A 23,142-nucleotide genomic window follows, 5' to 3' on the forward strand; every position below is an offset into this window, starting at 1 on the left:
AAAGCAAGAGGTGGGAGGGACTCTAACTGGAAATCATATGAGCTTTTGAAACTTCAAAGCCCCTTCTCTATCAGGGCCTCATCACTAAACTTTCAAATAATTCCACCAACTCAGGACCAAGCACTCAAATCTATGAGCCTATTGGAGCCATTCTCATTCAAAGCATCACAACTGGATTTAAAAATTACCTGAGACAAATGTCTAGGCCATTACCATAGAGTTAACCAAGAAAGGTAGACTCTGAATGTGGGTGGCATCATCCCATGGTCTCAGCTCCTGAAATGAACAAAAAGGGGACTGATGAGAGGAAGAAACAGCAAAATGAGTACCACCACTACTCATTGCTTCCTTACTATGCATAGATGTAATCATCTTCCTCACACCTCCATGTGTTTCCTGCCAAGATGGTCTGTACCCTCAAACCATAAGCTAAAACAAACCTTCCCTCCTTAAATTGCTTTTGCCAAGTACTTTGTCAAATCCAGGGGGGGAGTAACTAAAGCACACTCAAAATATGAACCTGTGGGGAACTCCAGGGTCAAATCCTACCAGAAGACTAAGGTGTGAAACTTTGATCAACCTAAGTTTGGGTCCTTACTCTCTTACATTAATTATGCAAAGCCAAGCATTTGATGAAATTTCCCAGAACTCAGTTTCTTCTGCTGCACAAAAAAGAACAAGTATTATTGCAGCCATACTCCATGAAGCTGCCCCCCAACTTCTGAGACACTGGTGTCAGAGACAAAAGCAAGTGAGAAAAAATGTGAACATCATGGCTTCACAGAAACCCACTGCATCAAAGCAAGCAATTCACTGCTATTCCCTCTTGTAGCGCTCTCAGTCAGGGTAGAGCTTCCTGTGCCAAGCCTGTGCCTGAAATGATTAATTATTGTAACAGCAGAGAGGTAAATGAAGAAGCGACAGATGGCCCATGTGAAATAGTCTAGAATCACCTGCTATGAAATTAATTCCACTTCTTGGCGGCTGTGGGCTCAGAACACCATGCAAAAAAATGACTGTTGATAAATTGTGTGTGTTTGTGTGTCAGCCTCTCTGCAAACACCTAAATAATATATGTCGTGTCATGTTTTCTTTCCTCCATCTCGTTTTAATACGTTATCATTTATAGAAAACTGCAGGGAAACATGGGACATCAATCAAGCCATTAATTCCTGAGATTATGCTAATGAGACGACTGGAGTGGTTGTTTCCCAGAATAGCTTCTTCCCCTGGAAGGATGCAGTGGACTCTCCTCACTTGGTCTTCTATGCTTGGCTCAGAAGCCATCACGCCTCTGTGGCAGTCCTCTTAAAAGGGCACCCAGCGTGTCACCACAGGCACAGGGAGGATTCTCCCAGCCAGTCAGGCAGCCAAGGCCAGCAGCTTCCCTGAAAACTGCAGATGAAACAGAAAATGTGTGAGACACAAAGAATGGGGAGATGTGAGGCCCCAGTGAAGGACTTAGGAAGCTTCTGTGACAGGTACTCCTCCTACTCTGGAGGAAATTGAAGGAAGGAGACATAAAGGAACTAGAGAGCTGCCAAAATAGATTGCACCAGAAGCTAAAATGGCAAGAGGGACTAAGGCAGCAGCGATTCCTATTCCTGCTTCTATGGAGGAAAATTAGAGTAATGAGGATGCCGTCTGAAGAGAAAGCCTTGATTATAGTATCAGTCTCAAGACGCATGTTGGTCAATGGTTCAGCAAGGCTGCATGGTATTTCAAGTACTGCCTCTCCCATTTCCTCATCAACAAGGCTAGAAACAGTGACTCAAGGTCATCCTTCAGTGTTGCAAACACAGCCACACCAGATTCCAGAGGCTGCATTCATATGGCTTTGCATTCAGTGTGTATTGTCACTCCTCTGTATCGGCCATGTCCAAATCCATGGTGTTATGGTGTAAATATGAACTACCTCTCCCTGACTTTTGCATTTGAACAGGTGACCTCTGGCTAGCAGAGCTGCTTAGGAAAGCTTTGGGAACTTCTGGACATAATACCCAGGTGACCTGAGGAGCAGGGCTTCAGGGTTCTAGGACAGCGTCACTTCCAGCCCCGTATCTCAGCTTCCCATCTGTTTTTAAGTAACATAACAGCTATGTAACAAATGGGAACCCTATCTATCATACTTTTCTCACTACAAAGGATTGCAACTCTCTAAGCCATGAGCCAAAATAAACCTCTCCTCCTTTAAGCTACAAGTATCAGGCACTGTATCACAAGAACAGAAATATTTGCCAGTACTCAGAGATTCAACTAATTGAGGCTTATTTTATTGCTTTTTTCATATACAGATTGGCTATTATTCTCCAAGACACACATTTAAATACTAATACATAGCATATGCATTATATTAAGTATTTGAAGCCATCCAGAGATGTCAAGATTATATAAGGAATATATGTTGGTTCTATGTCAATACTATACCATTCTGTAAGAAGAGAATTCTTCAGCATTTAGGCATTTGAGCAACCCCAGGAAACCTGATACTCATATTTCATGAATACTAAAGATGTTGATATATTTAAAAACTAAAGTTAAACATACTGTTTTAAAGTCGCAAAAAATATAATTGGTTTTTAGCAGCAATGTGTTGAGATCCTTGAAACAAATTCACAGGCTATAATTGGGCAGGACCAGGGCCTGTGGTCATGAAATGACTCTGATTTGATTACAGAGGTGGATGATGGAATCTATGCCAATGATCAAGCTGCAGAAAATTCACTATACAGACATAGACATCCAAGATGGCAAGAAGCAGTGATATAATCTGAATAAACTATGTAGGTTAAATGAAGGCACACCTCCTGATTTTGATCATATCATACTGTGAGTATGCAAGATGTTACTACTTAAGAAAACAGAATATTGGCTCCCTCCCTCCTTATGCATTCTCTTGCAGTTTTGCTATGATGAGTTGAAGTGAAAACTGAAGAGTCAATCCTTTCAAAGGAACTCCTGCCATAATTCTCCTTTGCCTAAAATCCAGGTTTTCCCATCGGCCTGTGCTTCCCACTTCTAAGAGGTCCACAGTCTCCAATAGTGTAAACCAAACAAGAAGTTCAAACTACAAATAAAAGCATGATGAATTTGACTTTATTGACTATGACACTGTCCCACAAAGATACAATAAACACATGAAAATACAGTACATAGATTCGACAGATTACAATGATAAAATTAATCCAGAGTATATAGGCACATGTATGCTTTTGTTCTTATATATTCATAATACACATAGAGAGTACCATTCCATTAATACTACAGTAGAGCATAGCCCAACTGAAAGACAATGTACAGAATAGGAAACATATATAAGGTACATAATACAGTCAAATAAAAAAGTGTCCAACATTACTAATAATCCAAAAATTCAAACAATAGTGACACATGTCATCATCAGATTGGCAAAATGTTGAAAGTGAGACTGTAACATAGGTACATAGTCATAAAGACTCAGAATCTGCATAGACTCTCATGGGAAGATGAATTATGGCTTCAGGTTTGTGAGCACCTGGAAATGCCTACTCAACCAGAAGAGGTACTTGACATTAAGTAGTTCCCCCTTAGAAGTGCGTCCTTCCAGACACTCAGAAATATGCACACTGAAAGTGAGCTCAATCTCTATTCCAAGCAATTGTATGCTAGTGCATGTATGTATGTTCATGAGTGAAGAGCCATTCTACCAGGTTTAACTAATGTAAGGACAAACTTTGCCATAGCATCAGCATTCTAGAGGCAGGAGGCAAGCAGCTGGAACCAAGCTCCATGAGGAAAAGCCTTGAGTTTTCTAGTGCCGAGTGTGGAAGTTCAGTTGTGAACAGTAACCACATTCTCATGTACAAACGACTCCTGTCAAAGACAAAGTCTCTGGTCTTATAAGATATGGGGGCTGTCAATGTCTCCAATGTCCCCTATGCCAGGAATACAGGGGAGATGCTAAGCAGATGAACAAGGCACACTAACTTGTCCTTAAGGAAGGGTTAGATTATGCAGCTTGGAGAAGCATAGAGAGAAAGGGGGGAAAGTGAGCTTTGGGTTCATGGTCAGGAAAAGGTCTTGACCAATTAGAAAATGGAACTCAGAATGCTGGGGACATCATCTGGCAAGTCTGGGCTATGTCTTGTACTAGATGCTTTCCAAAGGATATTTTAGTTAAAGGTAAGGACTTTCTCTATTCTCCTTTAGGGCCACTTGGGTTCCAGAGAGGCTCAACAGTTTCCAGGTAACAAGTGATGTATCTAGGATCCACATCCAGATTTGACCCCGGCAGTCATGCTCACTGATGTCATTCTTTACCCTCAATAAAGGCAACTTCTGTGCTCCTTTTGGACATGTGAACCCAGATGATTTACTTACTGATCCTGAAACACTGAGTGAGTGGGCCTTTTTGTTTTTTGGGGGTGGGGTTGTTTTTTAAGAGGGCCTTTAAAGGTAGACATTGGGGACAGATGAATTGAGTCTTTCAACTCAGTGAGTTTAATTGACAAGTGAAATTTATAGGTGTTTATAAAGTATAGCATATTTTGAAATAAGTAAACAGTGTGAAGTATCTACTTTGAGCTACTTAACGTACGTAGTTACCCCACTAAGTTATCTTTTATGATGAACAAATTTGAAACCTACTTTGCAGGTTGACAAGATTATAGAAAGGATAACACAAGCCTGACCACCTGACTTTGATCACAGGAAACTATTTAAAAGACAACAAGGACAGATGCAGTGTCATGCATCTGTGATCCCAGTGTCTGAAGAGACATGGGAGGCAGAGATAGGAGAATTACCTGGAATTTTGCAGGCAATCAAGCCTGGAGTCTGCACACAGCAGAAACAAGGGAGCCCCTTCCTTAAGCAAGGTGCAAGGCAAAAGCCAGCTCTCAAAAGACTTCCTTGCACAAACTATACACCTGGCAAGTATACACCTGAAAACACACACACACACACACACACACACTTAAAATGCATAATTTCCTTAAGATTTATTATTTATTTTTATTTTATGTGCATGAGCATTGTGCCAGTGTATATAAAGACAATTGCACATTGTGCCTTTGTGTATAGACATGATCATATGCATGTCTGCTGCCCAAGGAGGCCAGAAGAGGGGTTTGGATTCTCCAAATTGGAGTTAAGTGACAGTTGAGCACAGTGAGGTGAGTGATAGGAAACAAACCATTACTTTCTGTATTAGCAACAATTACTCTGAACCACTTGTGCCAGCTCTCTAGCCATTAAAAAATTAATTTTCAATCACTTTCTTTTTTAATTAATTTATATATTTATTTACACACATCAAACACTGTTCCCCCACCTGGCCATCCCTCACAGAGACCCTCCCTCACCCTCCTCTGAGAGGGTGGGCTTTCCTGGGTATTCCCTGACCCTGGCATATCAAGTCTGTTCCAGAGTAAGAATATCCTCTCTCACTGAGGCCAGATAAGGCAGCCCTATTGGATAATGGATACCACAGTCAGGCTTTAGGGAGAACCTTCATTCCAGTTGTTGGGGGGTCCACATGGAAACTCAGATACACACCTGTTATGTATATGCTGGGTGTCTTGTTCAAGCCCAACAACGATGTCATGAACTTTGCAGATAAATGGATGGAATTAGAAAATATCATCCTCCAAGACTGAACCCCCAGTGAACGGGATTGTTGGGGGGAGGGCGGTAATGGGGGGAGGATGGGGAGGGAAACACCCATATAGAAGGGGAAGGGACGGGTTAGGGGGATGTTGACCTGGAAACCAGGAAAGGGGATAACAATTGACATGTGAATAAGAAATACCCAATTTAATAACGATGGAGAAAAAAAGAAAATATCATCCTGAATGAGATAACCCAGATCCAGAGGGACGTGCAGGTATGTACTCACCGATAGTTCATATTCACATAAAGTACAGAATACCCATGATATACCCCACAGACCCAAAGAAGTTAAACAGGAAGAAAGGGCCAAGGCAGCGTGCTTGAATCACACTGAGAAGAAACAACATAGTCATAAGACGCAGAGGGAGGGAGAGAAGTGGGTGGGAGAGGGGATGGGGAAGGCAATGGGGGCAGGATCAGGTATGCGAAGAGTCAGCGAAGAGACCCAGAGGGCTCAGAGAATGAGGGGCATGGGGGGATCTCTAGGTAGAGACATAGACCTGATATGGGGGGCTCTCAAGGGTCAATGTGGATGACCTTAATCACGGTGCCTAACAATGGGGTCATGGAACCTGAAGAGGCTACCTTCTGTAGCCGGGCAGGACTTTCGGTGAAGGGATAAAGATACCAATCCATTCACAAAACTTTTGACCCAAAATTCGTCCTGTCTAAAAGAAATGCAAGGACAAAGATGGAGCACAGACTGAAGAAATGACCAAGCAATAGCCAGCCCAACTTGAAAACTATCCCATGAGCAAACACCAACCCCTCGCATCATTAATGACACTCTGTCATGCTTGCAGACTGGAGGCTAGCTTATCTGTCCTCTAGGAGGCTCTACCTAGCAGCTGACTGAAACATGGAGATACCCACAGCCAAACATTAGACAAAGGTCAGGGACTCTTATGGAAGAGTTGGGAGAAGGACTTGGGGTCCTGAAGGGGAAATAAGAACCCCATAGGAGGATCAACCCAACTGACCTGGACCTCTGGGAGCTCTGTGACTGAGCCAATATACTTTCTTAATGTTTTCGAAAATTGCCTGGCACACCTTTAATCCCAGCCCTCAGGAGGGAGAGGCAGGCAGATCTCTCAGTTCTTGGCCTGGTCTACAGGGCAGGTTTCAAGGCAGCCAGGGCCACACAGAGCCTTGTTTTCCAAAAAGAAGCCAAAGAAGGAGGAGGGGGAGGAGGAGGAAGGAAAAGAGGGAGGAAGAGAGGAAGAAAGGGAGAGAGGGATGGTGAGAGGGAGGGAGGGAGTAAGGAAGGAGGGAGAGGGGGAGGGAAGCTCATGTCATACCCATAGCAAAGATTTTTATCTTTGCACTTATTCTCTTCTCTGACTGAATTTTTGTGTATCCTTAGACCAATGTTTCTCCATCACACTTCCCAACCATCCCACTCCAGCCCTTCATAACCACCTTTCTATATTCTACTTCTGAGTTCAACTCTTCCAGGTTCTGTGTGTAAACAAAACCATGTGACATTGGCCTTCCTGGACCTGGCTTATTCACTTTGCATAACGTCCTCCAGACTCCCCTCTGGTGTTGAGAATTGAAAAGATTTTCTCCTTTTGAACGATAATAGAATTCTGTTTATACACAGCTTCCTCTTCCATTCATCTAGGAAGGAGCACATAGGTTAATTCCATATCTGGCCTATAATGAAAATGACTGCAATGAGCATAGCTGGCGAATGGATTGCTATGGTTGTGCTTTGGATAGGCAATCCTTGTTTCAGTTCTAGGAGTCAAGCCTCATGGCTTTTTGCACACCACTGACAGGTGGTCTGCCACTGAGCTGCCCCCTCCCCCCAAGCCTAATAGTTCTATTTTTAACTTTTGAGGAGAATCCCCATTGCTTTTCATATTGGGTATATTAATTGTATTCCCACCAGAAGTGTGTTTATTTTTCTCTGTATCCTCCCCGTCAATTGTTTTCTTTCCTCTTTTTAGCAACAGAAATAATTCTAAAACGTAGAAGATATCACACTGTGAGTTTAATTTGCATTTCTATGATAATTGCTGGTGCTGAGCCTTTGAAAACATATCCGTGGCTTCTGTGTGTCTTTGACAAGTGCCTTCTACGATTCTTTCCCTTGTTGGACATGGTGGCCCCATTTCTATAAAACCAGTACTTGGGAAGCCGTGGCAGAAAGAGCAGGAGTTGGAGGCTAGCCTGGGCTATAGGATGAAATCCCGCCTCAAGTATTTTATTTGCTTTTAGCTATAATAAACTGGGTTGTTTTCTTAACTTCTCTTTCAGATAGTTGGTTGTTAATCCATAGAAACACTGCCGAGTTCTTCAGAGTGTGTGCATGTCTGTGTGTAGTGTCTGTGTGTGTGTGTGTGTGTGTGTGTGTGTGTGTGTGTGTGTGTGTGTGTGTAGTGGGTGCCCACATGTCTATACAGGTGTGAGAACCCATGAAGAGAAAGGAGGATTTGGGTGATACTGCTTTCCTACTCTCCATCTCGTTCCTTTGGAACAGGGTCTCTCCCTGAAACTGGAGCTCAGCTGGCAGCCAGCGAGCCTCAGCAAGCCTCCAGTCTCTACCTGCCAGAGTATGAGACTTCCGGGTCTCCATGGCCATGCCCAGCACTTTACATGGCTGCTGAGGATCCAAACACAGGTCTTCATGCTGGCACAGCCAGGGTTCTCGTGCAGCAAGCTTTCTCCCCACTTTTGGATTTTTACTGACTTCTGTGGGTCAACTTAAAGACAACCTAACTCTCCATTCTTATCCCACACAAGGCACAGAAAGGTGATTTCTGTTGGGTGATTACTCCACGATAAACCACACCGAAGTAATCTGGAAAATCTGGAAGCTTTGCTTCTACAGGCTGTGGCTTTACAGTCAGAAGAAAGTATTGCATGGAAATTCCATCCTCAGAATAAATGCTGGAGCAGAATGGTATGCTCAGAATTGTCACAGAAGCTGAGCTTTATGTAGTGCATAGAGCTGGAAAGAGATCTCGTGGGTGCTGTTTGGGTTCACCTGTAGTCATCTACCTCTGTCTGTTGTGCCCAAACTTTGAAATCCTATGAACCTGTTCTGTCATAACAGGAGAAACATTTTGTTAAGCACACCTTAGAACATTGCAGTGGCTTGAATGACAATAGCACTCATAGACTCATATGTTTGAATATATGGTCCCCAGTTGGTGGAATTGTGTAAGACTGATGAAGATTAGGAGGTGTGGTCTCAATGGAAGAAGTGTGTCACTGGGGGAAGACTTTCAGGTTTCAAAACATGCTCTCTCTCTCTCTCTCTCTCTCTCTCCCTTTCTGTGTGTGTGTGTGTGTGTGTGTGTGTGTGTGTGTGTGTGTCTGTCTGTCTGTCTGTCTGTCTGTCTGTCTGCCTTGTGCTTGTGGTCCAAGATCTAAGCTCTCAGTTACTGATGTAGGGTCATGCTCCCTGCTGCCACGCTCCCCACAATTATGGTCATGGACATAAACTTTCTGAAAGAGTGAGCCCCAAATTAAACATTTTATTTTATAAGCTTCCCTAATTGTGGTGTTTTACAACAACAACAGAAACCTTTACTAAGACAAGCACAGAGGAGAAATGTGGTGAGAAATGGCTGCCACAGTAGCCGGCCTTGGATAATGTCACAGACAAGTACATGTCAAGCAGAAAAATGCCAGTCAACAGTGTGTCTCCTATTTCTCTGGCTCAAGTACAATGCTTCATTTGACCTTAATTTTAACACTGGTTAAGGTCATGATTAGATAGACTTATGGCTCAGAAAGGAAACTAAGGTGTTTGGGGCACACTCACTTGACAGATACAAAGCCACGAAAGAAAAAAAGAAAAAATGAGGCAAAGTTACCAATTCTAAGCCAAAGTCCATTCCCTGGGGCTTATTCCAAGAGCCTCACCTGAAGGCACTTTCATTACCTCGCCATTGATAGGTTCACTTTCCCCACCTTCATGTTTAATGGCCAATTCATGACCAACTTTCACCTTCTGCTTACACCTCATCAGTGACTTTCTCCCTCCAAAGTGGTGGTGGTACCCAGCCCTGCCTAACCAACAACAAGCTGCTGTTTCCCAGTACAATAGAGCAAGCATCCTGGGTGAGGGGCAAGCACTGTGGGTCACAAGAGCTCGACACTAACCTGTTGTGTACTTTTCGTCTTCCATCCCTTTGTCTTCTCTAGTCTGATGTGCTATCCCTTAGCCATCTCCCATCTCGTGAGATTGCTGCAAACACACACCAAGATAACAGATGTGAGAGCATTTTGAAAATGTTATGAGCACTCTACAAATTTCAGCATCATTATTACAAAGGCAATAAAAGGATTTATCACGCCGATTTATGGTGTGAGTATGGTTGTGTGCCCATGGTTTCCAAGAATGGAAATAATTGCAGTTGGCAGACAAAGCCTCGGTACTTAACAAAACCCAAAAGTATTAGAGAAAAGGCACAACTTGGCCAATTCCAAATAATTTTAAAAGTCTCTATAAAAATAAACAAGTATTCCAATATAATTAATTCCTGTTTCACCCATAGTCCCTGATACTCCAAGCAATACAACTGGCTCTGAAGCAATTACCCTTTGAATCCTTCTAATCTCTGCTGATCGTTTGCAGCTTTAATTGTGTTGCTGGGGTTTGAATGTCGCAGTTCAAACACAGCCACTTAGCACCAGCTAGGCTGGCAATTACTTGCGTGCAAAGAACCCTCCTTAAAATCCCTGCTGAACTTTGTCCCAGATAGTAACAAGAGCTCCAAACCTTACCTTCAACTACTGTTTGGGACTCAGAGAAAATACCAAAAACAGTGGGCCAAGCTCACTAGGACTCAGCAAAAATGATTTTAAAAATCCCCTTTCTAGTAGTAAACACCCTCCTACGAATGACAGAATGCAAGACCCTCTAGACGTATCTCATCCTTCTCTCACCAGAAAATAGAAGAAGAAACACAGAAAAAAATGGCAGGTACAGACTCATGAGGCACTATAAAGTCCAATCTTCAACTATGTTTTGTTGGTGAGTGGCTACCCTGCTCTGCCAGCCTACCAGAGGAAAAATAGTGTTACAGGAGTTGTCAGGACCAGAGTGTGGACATGACATCCTTAACAAGACCAGCTTAGTTACCAGTTCTCAATAACCCTGTTAGACAAACAGTTAATAGTAAAAAGGTAGCTTATGCAGTATGGTGACATTGGGAAAAGGGGCAAAAAGTTCAAGAGGTTACCAAATATATCTTCAGCGTCCTAACAGGAGGCTTAGGCTTAAATAGAGAGCAGGAGGGGTGCATAGGTAAGTAGATCTGTTCAAGGTATGGTCCTGACCATCAGTATTGTCTGGGCTCCAGTTTTTCCCACCAGGTGATCTGACAAGTTGTCAAAACTGTGAGAAGTGTCTTTCCAGAATAAAAGCAATCACTATGATTGACCCCAGACTTCCAGCCTCTTTCTGTTCCCAGCATGGGATCTGTGGGTAAAGTCGAATTTCTCGAAGTCCATTATTTTTAAGTCTGATCAACAAAGGGTCTTTTTAAAATGTCTTTCTTCCTGTCCAGATGCTGACAGCAAGACTCCCAGAAAAAAAAATGTTCCTTCAGGGGGAGAAGCAGAACTAAAAGCACCTGAAGGGAGATGAGTGGGAGCTAGCTCAATGACTGTATTTTAGATTTTTAACAAGATAACAGGATGAGAGTTTTATAAACATTTTTATATCAAAACAGTGAGGCAAGGACAGTGGGCACACACTTGTAATGCTAGCATTTGGGAGACGAAGACACGAGAATTGCAAGCTCAAGATCAGCTTGGATGTGACACCTAGACCTTGTTTCAGAAAACCAAAATTAAAGAAGATGTGCAGGGTACCTGGGGGAGAGGGAGGCCTTTGTCACTAGAGATGGTTAAGGAGATAGCATCCATGGGATGTGAGCACTTGGGTGGGGGTAATGGAGAAGAGATCCAGCCTTCGTGAAGATCTGTCCCATCTCCAGCATCTACCATGTGATGGGGCTTAGTGAGAAATCAAATTTATACCATGGAGAGGTTAGGAATACCATCTTTGGATCTGGGATATACTATACTATGTGGGCATAATTGCCAGTCTTGTAGTGGATAACCTGAGGACTGTTAAGAATCAGTACATGGGGCACATCCCTTGAGGGTTTACTCTATGATGAGTAAGACAATTGTTGCCTAACCTCTGTGTCTCAGTCTCCTCATCTGGCCAAGTGACAAAATGCTATGTACCTCATAAAGACTTGTTGTGTGGGCACACACACACCATCAACCTAAGTGCCCAGTTGTTTTAACTAGCTCATTGTCATGTTCGTCTTCCTGTGGCATGAGAAAAATTGTTCCAGACTCTTTTTCATTCTGCTTCCCACATCACTAATAGACAGGCTTTCTAAACGCAAGTGCAATCCTGTTCTTCACTGACTTAAAGCCTCCTTTTACTTTTGTTACCTGAAGAAAGAGCTCATGCTTCTTAGCCTGGTGGGTAACACCCTTCAGAGCCAACTGGTCACCATGATTGTCACTGCCAACTGCAATGCATTCCGCCCTATTTCCTTGCTACCCCTTTTTGTTCACCGGGTCCCTAGGGTCTATCATACCTCACTCAATGACATCGCCGTACATGGCTGTTTATGGAGGGAGTGTAACCTACTAGGGAAATTGCATGTGCAAACCTTAGTTCTGCAGTGAAGTATTGAACAAGTCCAGCTATCTCAGTTTCCCCGTCCTCATTAATAACAGATGGAAACAGTAATACCTTTGTTGCCAAAAAACCATCCCTACTACACTGGCTGGGATAGTACAAGCTACAGACCAACGGCTTCCTTCCTTCCTTTCCTTTTAATTTCCCCCAAAATCCAATCAGCAGAGGATTATGAGCAGAGATGTAGGCACTTAGAGTAGGCTTCACTTGGCCACAGATTTTGCTGTTCGAAAGCTTGTTGTCAGGTTCTAATCGCGACACTATAGGCATTGCAAGGAGGTACCAATGAAGATCACAGAAAGGGTTCTCACCCTCCGAGAAAGGTCTCAGAAAATCTACCTCCCCTCATGCCAGGTTTCCTGGAAACCACTTAAAGATGGAGGCTATAGTGGGAAAGAAGACATGCTTTTTTGTTCAGGGGTTCTGAACGGTCGTGAGATTGAGAACTTAGACCTCCCCTAAGTTTGTGGGAATTACTTAAGCTTCCCAGTCCTCTTTAGTTAAAAAGCAGCCAAATATAAGTGAACCAAGCCTTTACTTAAGTGACCATTTGGGGGACATTTAAATGAGGAAGGAAACAAACCCAGAGCGTCACCCTCTATACCACCATCCCTACTGGACGGTTCAAATCTGTATCAGAGCAAAGTGAATTGAAAACCACCTGACGTAGGTGTTTGCAGACCCCGCTGGCTAGTGGAATCTAGAAGAGACACATTTTGTGAAATCATCCCTAACAAACTAATCACCTACTTCTTCCACTCTTCACCTTGACCACTTGGGCAGATTTCTTTCCCGTTAATGAAGGAATTTAGAATCCATGTTAATTTACTTCCACCAACCTATACATATCAAGGGGGAGGAAGTATGAATCTTAACTTATCTCTCCCTGTCACCATGCCCCTATGGGTTATCTGAAGCCATGTCTTTGCCTGAGAAGACCCTGGCATCTAAGAAAAGAACAGAAAAGACAAATAAGAAGGAAGAGGAAAGGAAAGAGGGAGAGAGTGGGAACAAGGAAAAGAGGAATAAGAAAGGGGGGAGAAAAATAATGGGGTCTGAGGCAGAGGGGAAGTGAGGGAAGGGATCTGATTATAATAACTACCGTGTGGATAAACTTTATTGGACAGAGCCTTTGACATACACGACTAAGGGAAGAAAAGCCTACTTTGATTCCTCACTTCAGAAGACTCAGTCTACATTCCTGAGCTCTGTTCATTCTGAGCCCCTGAAGATGCAGAGTGTCATGATGGTTGGAGTGTGCGCAGGAGACTGTTCTCTGTATGACAGACAAGAAATAGAAAAGTCACATACAAACTGAGCTACTACCTCCAGCTAAGTATCACCTCCAAAAGTTTCCATTATCTTCTAGACTAGTACCACATGTTCAAAATATTATTCTGTGGCAGGCGTTTCAGATGCAAACTATCGCACCTCCCATGTGATCTATCCATTCTTCTAGACAGTAACCTAAGAAAAGTGAAAAGCTACATGCATACAAAGACTTTACTTAAGTGCTTCCAGAAGCTTGCTTTTTGATACCCCAAAGCCAAAGCAGCCATACAACCGTCCACAACAACAAATCGTAGTACCATAAAATAATGCTTGACATTAAAAATTAAGAAGCCTGGAACACAAATTACTGTGTGATAAAAGATATCAGAAGTTGTAAATGGTATACAGTTCATAGACGATAGATGTGTTTACATAAGATTTGAACTGTAGTAAGGAAGAAAGCAGAAGAAATAACAGAGAGACGCAGATACCTGGGGCGTGATGGATAAGTTCATTATCTTGACTGGGGTGCTGGGCTTGTGTATGCACACATGTATAAGAACTTATCACATCATTACTTCAAGTATGTTAGTTTATTGTGTGTCAATTATACCTCCATAAAGTTGATTTAAAAATAAGATACCTTCTATACTGAAAAGAAAGGAGGGAGAAAAGGAACAAGAACAGTGAGATAAAGGAAAGGAGTGGGGAAAGCTGGGACCAAGTGCCCTTCCCAGAGCAGAGAGATTGCTCCTCAATCATTTTATTGCCCGGGATTGGACTCTGATCTCCCTGAGAGCAGGTGGAAAGTAGACTGAGAAAAAACAGGGAACAAACTGTCATGCCGAAGCCCCAGGTAAAACATGTCTGCCGAGCTAGTCTATTCCAATGGAGGATAATTAAAAGCTTCTGGTGAGTTCACGTAGGAAAGAATACAGGAGCCTGAAAGGATGGGAACTGGATGGTGAGATGCAAGCACACTGAAAACTAACAGAGGAAGGAGCTTAGTGTTTGATGCCTACCTAGTACTGCAGGGAAATGAGTGGATGGGGCTGGGGAGGAGGCTCCATCAGTAGAATGCTTACCGTGGAAGCAGGAGAACCTGAGTTCAGATTGCCAGCATCCAGATAAAGAGCCCTGTGCAGTGCTACAGACTGGTGAAACCAGTTCTGGGGAGGTACAAACAGGAAGATCCTTAGTACTTAAGGGTTAACAAACCTAGTCAAATCAGTGAGCTCTAGGTTCAATGAGAGACTCAGTCTCAAAATGATAAAAATAAAAATATAAGTGGAGAATGATTGATGAAGTCACATGACAATAATCTCTGGCTGCTACATGTACACACAAAAGAAAATACAAATAAATAAATGAATGAATGAATGAGCTAAAAATACATATAAATGAATGAATAAACAATCTAAAATACAGATAAATAAATGAATAAATAATCTGAATTACAAATCAATAAATGAATACATACATACATACATACATACATACATAATACCAGGCTAGATATGCCCATCCTTCATCTCTGATAGAACTAGTACGTCTGAAATGAAAAAGAACAGCTCTACTGGTGAGGACAGTAATGTGAGCTGAGAGATGGAAATGGACAGAAGAATTAGAGCTTGAAGATGAGAGTTAGAAGGGAGAGCTAAGCCCTCTTCATGGTTATCTGACCTGTGGTTCAGCAGACACTGGATAGCTATTAGAATGGCCAGTGTCCAGTATGAGCTGCTAGGTCCTGGTTCTAGTGGGTGTGGGTTGAGCAGGGCTGGCAGGGGCCACCAGGCCATAAAGCCTTCATCTTGGAAAAAAAGAAGCTAGGTTCCTGACAGAGATGGTTTTCCATTCTGCAGTGCCTGTCTTAGGATGCAAGGACATGTTACGGGTAGATATCCTGAACTGATAGTCTATCTACCACTTTATTTAGAAGCATGAATACAAATCCTATTATGAAGCCTTTTACTTTCTTCACTTGTATGAGAAACTAATGAAAAACACCTCGCTGAAATCATTTTACTGGTTTTCAAATGCAAATGAGAAAAGAGATTAAGACATGTTGAGATTTTAAAAACTTGTTGAAACTGGTGAATCCAAACTCTACTCAACAGAAGACATCTGCAGTGTGGCAAGCCAAGAGTGTACAAAGCCATCTACTGACAGAATTCCTTCTCTCATCAATCTGCTCTTTCTCTATGAAGACTCTCTTCTGATTTAATATAAAGCTACCTATGTAATGAATAGCAATATGCTTTATTCAATCTACTTCTGTCAATGTTCATATCATTTAGAAATTTCCTTTCCAGGAATTTCTAATGTAGAAATAATGCTTGATTAAAGGTCTTAGTACTGTAGCCCAAACAAGTTAATATTAAAAATTAACAATCTTAGGATGCTAGGAGAACAGCACTTGGGGTTTTATTCATGCAAATTTCATAACAAGAAAACTTTCGTTCTCTTCCTTCTCCCTCTTCTTTTCACTTCTGTTCCTACTTTACAAAACTCCCTGGAGGCTGAGCAGAGGTGCCATTCACACCCTCAGCTCCTCTACTCTGGCAAGATGGCTCAGCAGGTTGGAGCTTCTTGCCAGCAAGCCTGATGACCTGAGTTTGATCCTTAGAACCAATATGATAGAAGGGGAGAATTTCAAGTCGTCCTTTGACCACAAGTGCTCCATGGCACAGGCACACATAACAAACAAACGAAGAAGAAGAGAAATGTTCAGTGGGTTCAATCTCTCCCAAAGAATAGGGCACTTCGCCTGCCCTTCATCCTTATCTGTTCCAGTTCCCAACAGAGTTCCTCAAACAGCTCTGTTCCTCCCTACCTCTTGTCCATTGAATGGCAGTCAGCATCGGTTCTATAACTCTGAATCATTCTGGGTTCTAATATGGAGCTACGATCTTTCCACATCCCATTCCTTTAAAGTATATCCCTACAGAAGGTAGTCAACTATCTCAACTGCTTCCACCTAGTGATGGGTGAAATTTTCAACTTCATGGGTTTCCTCTGAAACCATACCTTAAGAAACACATGGTACAGTACAAAAAAGGTAAGGCCCCCAGACTAGTGTGGGGATGCATTGTTTATTACACCATTTCTCTAATATTATATCTTATCGAAGGCCATCTGATCATAGGATCAACCTTGCTCATATCAGAGCTTCTGAAAGAATACCTAAGATATCAAAAATAGCAAGGAATAGTAAGATATGAACATGCTCAACCAAACAGATCATTCAAACTTAGAGGTCAGTGAGACATTCAAATCTTGGCTTCCTACCAAGAACCATCATGGGTATCTTACAGGCCCTGATGCTGTCCTCCTCAATTCTCTTTACTCCTATTGCCCATTGTCCTGAGAAGTGGAAGTCTTCGCTGTCATAGTGCAGCTCAGAAGCAGGAAGTGATGTGACCATGATGACAGAACTAAAAAAACCAGGATGGAACCAGCTAAACATTTTTGCATTCGTTGTCTTGGGGAGCACTGAAAGATCCTTGTGGCACTTCCATTTGCTCAGCAAGCCCGCCATACTTCTTTCACTATGTCACTGAGCACATACTTCATAGATAAGGAACCAAAGAACTGAAAGGTTTTGAAATCGTTGACCCAAGCCACATAACTGGTTACTCACAGACCCAGGACTCTTGTCTCCAATACCTCATGTCATCTCTCCCATACTTTCACCCATATATGGCGTCTGCTTCTACTCACTTTGTCTTAAAAGCTGGAGTGCTGTCTCTTATCATTTGACTAAGGTATAATCAGTTGTCTTTGTCTGCAGATTCCACATCAGAAAATTCAAACAAGCATAGATAAAAACTATTAGGGAATGATGTAATATTATAATCTTAAATAGAAAATTTATTAAAAAAAACGTTTCATCTATAACAATGTCTATGGATGTTCACTTCTCCCACACAAAAGGATATCATTTGATGATTAGAACCTTTTGCTGACACTACCCAAAGACTATACATGGACTGACCCTGGGCTCCAACCTCACAAGTAGCAATGAATAGCCTAGTAAGAGCACCAGTGGAAGGGGAAGCCCTTGGTCCTGCCAAGACTGAACCCCCAGTGAACGTGATTGTTGGGGGGAGAGTGGTAATGGGGGGGAGGATGGGGAGGGGAACACCAATATACAATATAGAAGGGGAGGGGGAGGGGCTAGGGGGATGTTGGCCCAGAAACTGGGAAAGGGAATAACAATCAAAATGTAAATAAGAAATACTCAAGTTAATAAAGATAAAAAAAAAAGAACCTTTTGCTGAAAGTACCCACTTTGACTGCAAGACACAGAAAAATCAATCTCAAGCTAACAAGGAAACTTCCTCCCCCACTAGCTAGCTTTTACAATGCTAGGAGGTGTTAAGTAGACTGCTGGGGGAGAAGACACCAGTGGTTTTACTCAGCATTAGACCCTGCATGGCAACACACTGATCTGTCAGGCAAGATTTCTCAACAGTGGCTAGACTTTTATGAGGTAACTGCTTTCTGATTGGATTTGAGGCCTCCTCCACAAAAGAGAATTTCATGCCTGGTACTGTAATCTTGCTCAAAAGCTGATAGCTGTGATGTAGAGGCAGTGATTGTTATTTTGTTAACTGTTAATGTTGTCAAATTGTCTTCCAGACATTTATTTGTATAACCCATAGACTTGGGTTGTTCTCAGTCTTGGTGAAAAATGATTCTTTTTGCCTTGGACAGCAGTCAATACAGAGGCTCAAAACTGATTAAAATGCTGAGAATAAGGAAGAGTGAGTGCTCAGATCTAAAGTGGGGCATCTTTATTACCCATCCACCCATACCCACCAGGCTCAGAAAACATCACAGAGGAAGGAACAAATAATGTAAGGGAGAGGATGGGGAGGGGTGCTGTGAAATACTGTCTTCTGGATTATTCATGGTTATTGCACTCCTGGCGTCATAGCAGCTGTGGTAATCTACATACGATCTGCACAAGATCCAGTCTGTCAAAGGGATTCAGCCCTTACTGAGGAGCTGCTGGCTTCAAGAGAAGCGAAGATCATCTTCCTTTAAAAATTGGGCTGCCTTGTCAAGCCTTAACATGAGAGAATGTGTGTAGTCCTGTTATAACTTGTCATTCCATATTTGGTGGATATTCTTGAGAGGCCTGCCCTTTTCTGAAGGGAAATGGAGGAGGAGTGGATCTGGGGGAGAGGAAAGATGGGAGAAGGAACTGGGAGGAGAGGAGGGAGGGAGAACTGCAGTAGGGGTGTAATGTATGAGATAACAATAGAAGAAGGTGAAGAAGGAGAAGAGGGAGGAGAAGAAGAAAGAAGCAGAAGCAGAAGAAGCAGCAGTAGCAGCGGCAGCAGAGGAGGAGATTGTGGCCACCAGTAGTTCTCCCATGCGGTGGTGCACAGCCCCGCATCCATAAACATGTGGACATCACTAATGAAATTCAACAGCTTATCAGAAATAAAAAACGATATGAAGTTGGGGAGGGAGGGTGTTATGAAGAAATATGGGAGAATTAGAGGGCGAGTTAGGATGAATGTGATCATCTTTCACTGCATACACATGTGAAATTCTTTAAAAAAAAAACTTTAATAGTACAAAGCATAAAAATAAAAGTCCAATATGTGTACATACCTTACAAATATGCCCCTCCACACTTAAATCATCCCTAAATTACTCATAATCTCTAGTTATGTTGACAGTTCTATGTAAGCAGTGGCTATACTATATTCTTTACAGGCTAATGACAAGACTAAAAATCTTGAGCATGTTCAGTACACATACAAATTTTCTTGACTACTTTCAATCAGGTTGCTTGAGTCCAGACACATAGTTCACAGCTGCAGGACGAAAATTAGAATAGTAAAGGGTCACCTTATTTGCCTGGCTACATGTTTGCAGGAGGGATGCATAGCTCTGCATATTGTCATCATTTCTTTTTTTTTTTTTTGTCTTGTGAACTTTAATGTCTGTGACAAAGTCCTTTGAGTAATGCACCTTCCCTGCCAATCCACCCCTTATCAGTCTGTGGCTAGCAGGCTCCAGAGTGGTGAAACCTATTCTGTCCCCAAAACCAGCAGCGAAGAGGCCAGGGCCATCAGGGTAGAGTGCAGGGATGCATCTCGTCAGGGGCCACTTGGCTAGGGACGGTTCCCACACAGACCTGGTCCTGTGTAGGTAACCTGCAGTGCCCCTCAGGATGCTAGGTGTTGGGCCAGTGGGAGGGGAACCGTGGCACCCCATGGTTCTGTCTTCAGGCCTGGTCAGAGCTCTTTGAAGGTCCAATGCTCAGCTGTGGGCACCGTCATGCCTCGTGCGCTGTCTCTGGGAAGAAAAGCTCTCGGCATCGTTGTACAATGTCCTGAGGGGAGACCACGCTGTGGCCGACTGTCCGGGGATCAGCATAGATCTCAAAGTCATTCCCACCAAGACTGGTCTCATTTCCAAAGAAATGGATGATGTCGAAGCTGTCTTCATCCAGACTGTCCAGGCAGTAGCGCTTATCCCAGCCCTCAGGGAAGACGTCGAAGCTTATCATACCTCCTCGGGAGAACCTTAGCCCCTTGCCAGCAAACTCTGTCTTCAAGGCTGCCACGAACTCCTCCCGGATCTTCTCTTTCTTGTCCAGCTCCGGGAACTCGATCCTCTCCTCCAGGGTGCAGCTGCGGCCAATGGGCGAGATGTTCAGCATGCCATTCCGGAACTCAATGAAGGTTCCACGCTTCTTGGGCAGTCTGAGTAGGGCCATGTAGCTGAGGCAGAAATTGATCAAGTCCTGTAGGAGTTCCTCTCCCAGGTGGTTCTGGATCGTCTGCTTGGAGAGTAGCCGTCCGTGCTTATACTGCACTGTCCGGTTCTCAGCAAACACATAGTCAAACTTCTCAATGACTTCATCCCCATCACCCAGCTGCTCAGCGATCTTAGAGTAGTCAGATCCACCCACCACGCCGATCTGCACCCTGCTTCGTAGCTTCTGCAGGAAGGCTGATACCTAGGATCAATTTTCTGGCGAGCTGGCGTGAGGGTCCCGTCCACATCAAACAGGCAGAGGACGCGCTCTTTCCTGCAGGCGCCCTCGACAGCTGCTGCCATGGCTGTAGCTCCGCGCACCACTTGTCATCATTTCTAGTCCCACCCCACCCTACAAATGACAAGTGACTCATCTGATACTGGTAAGGACAGTACAGCAATGCCAGCATCTTTCCCTAAGTTGGAGGCAACTGAGTGTACTGTGGCTCACATTCAGACGCTTGGCCAGCATCTAGCAGGACTTTCATAGATAGTAGTGACATCCACTGACACACTAGCTATCAAACAGTAAAGCAGACAGGAGTAGTATTTGCACATCCCTCCTCCTGACTCAAAAAAGGAGCTCTCAGAAGTAGAATTCCTAGTGAGATTGTTTAAGGGAAGGAAAAATGGCATTCAGAACCTGGGCTTTGATGGAAATTGAGATAGGGCCGGAATTCAAAACTACATGAACTCATTTCAGAAAGACTGGAGTGGTAGAGACAAAGAGGAAACAGATACCCAAACTTACACCGAGGGTATAAGAGCATGGTGTTGTCAGCCAGAATACAGCAAATACAGAGGCGAATGCCAGCAGCAAACCACTGAACTGAGAATAGGTCCCCCGTTGAAGGAATCAGAGAAAGAACTGGAAGAGCTTGAAGGTGCTCGAGACCCCAAAAGTACAACAATGTCAAGCAACCAGAGCTTCCAGGGACTAAGCCACTACCTAAAGACTATACATGGACTGACCCTGGACTCTGTCCCCATAGGTAGCAATGAATATCCTAGTAAGAGCACCAGTGGAAGGGGAAGCCCTGGGTCCTGCTAAGACTGAACCCCCAGTGAACTAGACTATGGGGGGAGGGCGGCAATGGGGGGAGGGTTGGGAGGGGAACACCCATAAGGAAGGGGAGGGGGGAGGGGGATTTACCCGGAAACCGGGAAAGGGAATAACACTTGAAATGTATATAAGAAATACTCAAGTTAATAAAAAAAAAAAAAAAAACTGTCGAGTCTAAGCACAAGCTTGTAATCCTAGAAATGGGAGGAGGAGACAGACTGCTAAAGCTCGCTGGCCAGTCAGTCTAGTCTAATTGCTGAGTTACCGACTAATGGGACCCTTTGTCAAAGCACATTCATAATATGTTATTCCTGAGGGTGGACTTGTAAGGTAGTCTTCTGACTCCACGTGTTTGTGGACAGACATGCATGATTGCCACATGTATTTATGTGTCTACACACACACACACACACACACATGCACACACGCACACACGCACAAAAAAGAACCTCATAATCACAATCCAAAGTCAGTTCTATATGTGAAAATTCCACACGAAAAATATTTTGAAAAATAATTTCATAAGGGTGGAAATATTTTTTAGCCTTTTTATTTTTATTTTTTTATTTTTTTCTTTATTAACTTGAGTATTTCTTATTTACATTTTGAATGTTATTCCCTTTCCCAGTTTCCGGGCCAACATCCCCCTAACCCCTCCCCTTTTCCTTCTATATGCGTGTTCCCCTCCCCCCCATTACCATCCTTCCCCCAACAGTCTAGTTCACTGGGGGTTCAGTCTTAGCAGGACCCAGGGCTTCCCCTTCCACTGGTGCTCTTACTAGGATATTCATTGCTACCTATGAGGTTGGAGCCCAGGGTCAGTCCATGTATAGTCTTTGGGTAGTGGCTTAGTAAGGGTGGAAATATTAAGAAGTGATGCATGGCCCCTAGTGCCTAGTCCAATTCCTGGACACAGTAGTTGCCTCTGAGTCTCCATGGGGGATTGGTCCCAGAACTCTCATTTTTTTTTTGGCCACTTTTCTATAAATCATACAAGATAGTAAGTGTTTATATGGGATTTATGATCTGAGAGCTATGGTGAGCTGTGTAGAGATGATTTGAAGTACATGGAAGGGTTTGGAGATGAGAGTAGACTACATGTAAATACTGTACCTTTTATATAAGAAAGCTGAGCAACTGAGGACATGGTTATCTGCAGGAGAGTCCTGGGACCAATCCCCCATGGATACTCAGAGGCAACTATTGTATTCCGGCACTGGACTAGGCACTAGGGGCCATTCATCACCTCTTGACACTTCCACCCTTATTCTCCAGCATTTCACCACATTGCTGAGTCAAGGTAGTCTGTCAATTAACAAGACCTGTTCAGGATCTCCTTGGAAAATTGCCACCCAGCATAAAAGGAGGGTCTTCATCACTTTTTTTAAAAAGTGGTTTGTTCTGAGTCTCTGCTATTCCACGGTTCAGTATCCCCTCATATCACAGAGGCATCACGTGTCCCACCTTCTGAACCATGGTACATTCCTTCCTGCACTTCCTTACAGGTTTCACTTGCCACACACCTTTGTTGTCCTTAACGGGATGAACAGCACCAGTGATTGACAGGTGTGAAGCCAAGCTTATGAGTCCTTTGCAATCTTATGTGGCAGTAGGGCCTTGGGGCTATAGCAAGCTGCTTGGTCAGCTTCTTGTCTTGCTCTTTCCTTTCTAGTACTACTGTTGTTGTCGTTGTTGT

The 23,142-nt window shown here is 43.3% G+C and overlaps 1 pseudogene; it reads right to left on the bottom strand.

Annotated features, from left to right (window-relative positions):
* Positions 1–19,831: 19,831 nt before the first annotated feature.
* Positions 19,832–20,698, bottom strand: LOC120093860 (phosphomannomutase 1-like; annotated as a pseudogene).
* Between the last annotated feature and the right edge of the window lie 2,444 nt (positions 20,699–23,142).

Source organism: Rattus norvegicus, chromosome 7 (genome assembly GCF_021556685.1).
Source record: "Rattus norvegicus strain SHRSP/BbbUtx chromosome 7, alternate assembly SHRSP_T2T, whole genome shotgun sequence".
In the NCBI taxonomy this organism is placed as follows: Eukaryota; Metazoa; Chordata; class Mammalia; order Rodentia; family Muridae; genus Rattus; species Rattus norvegicus.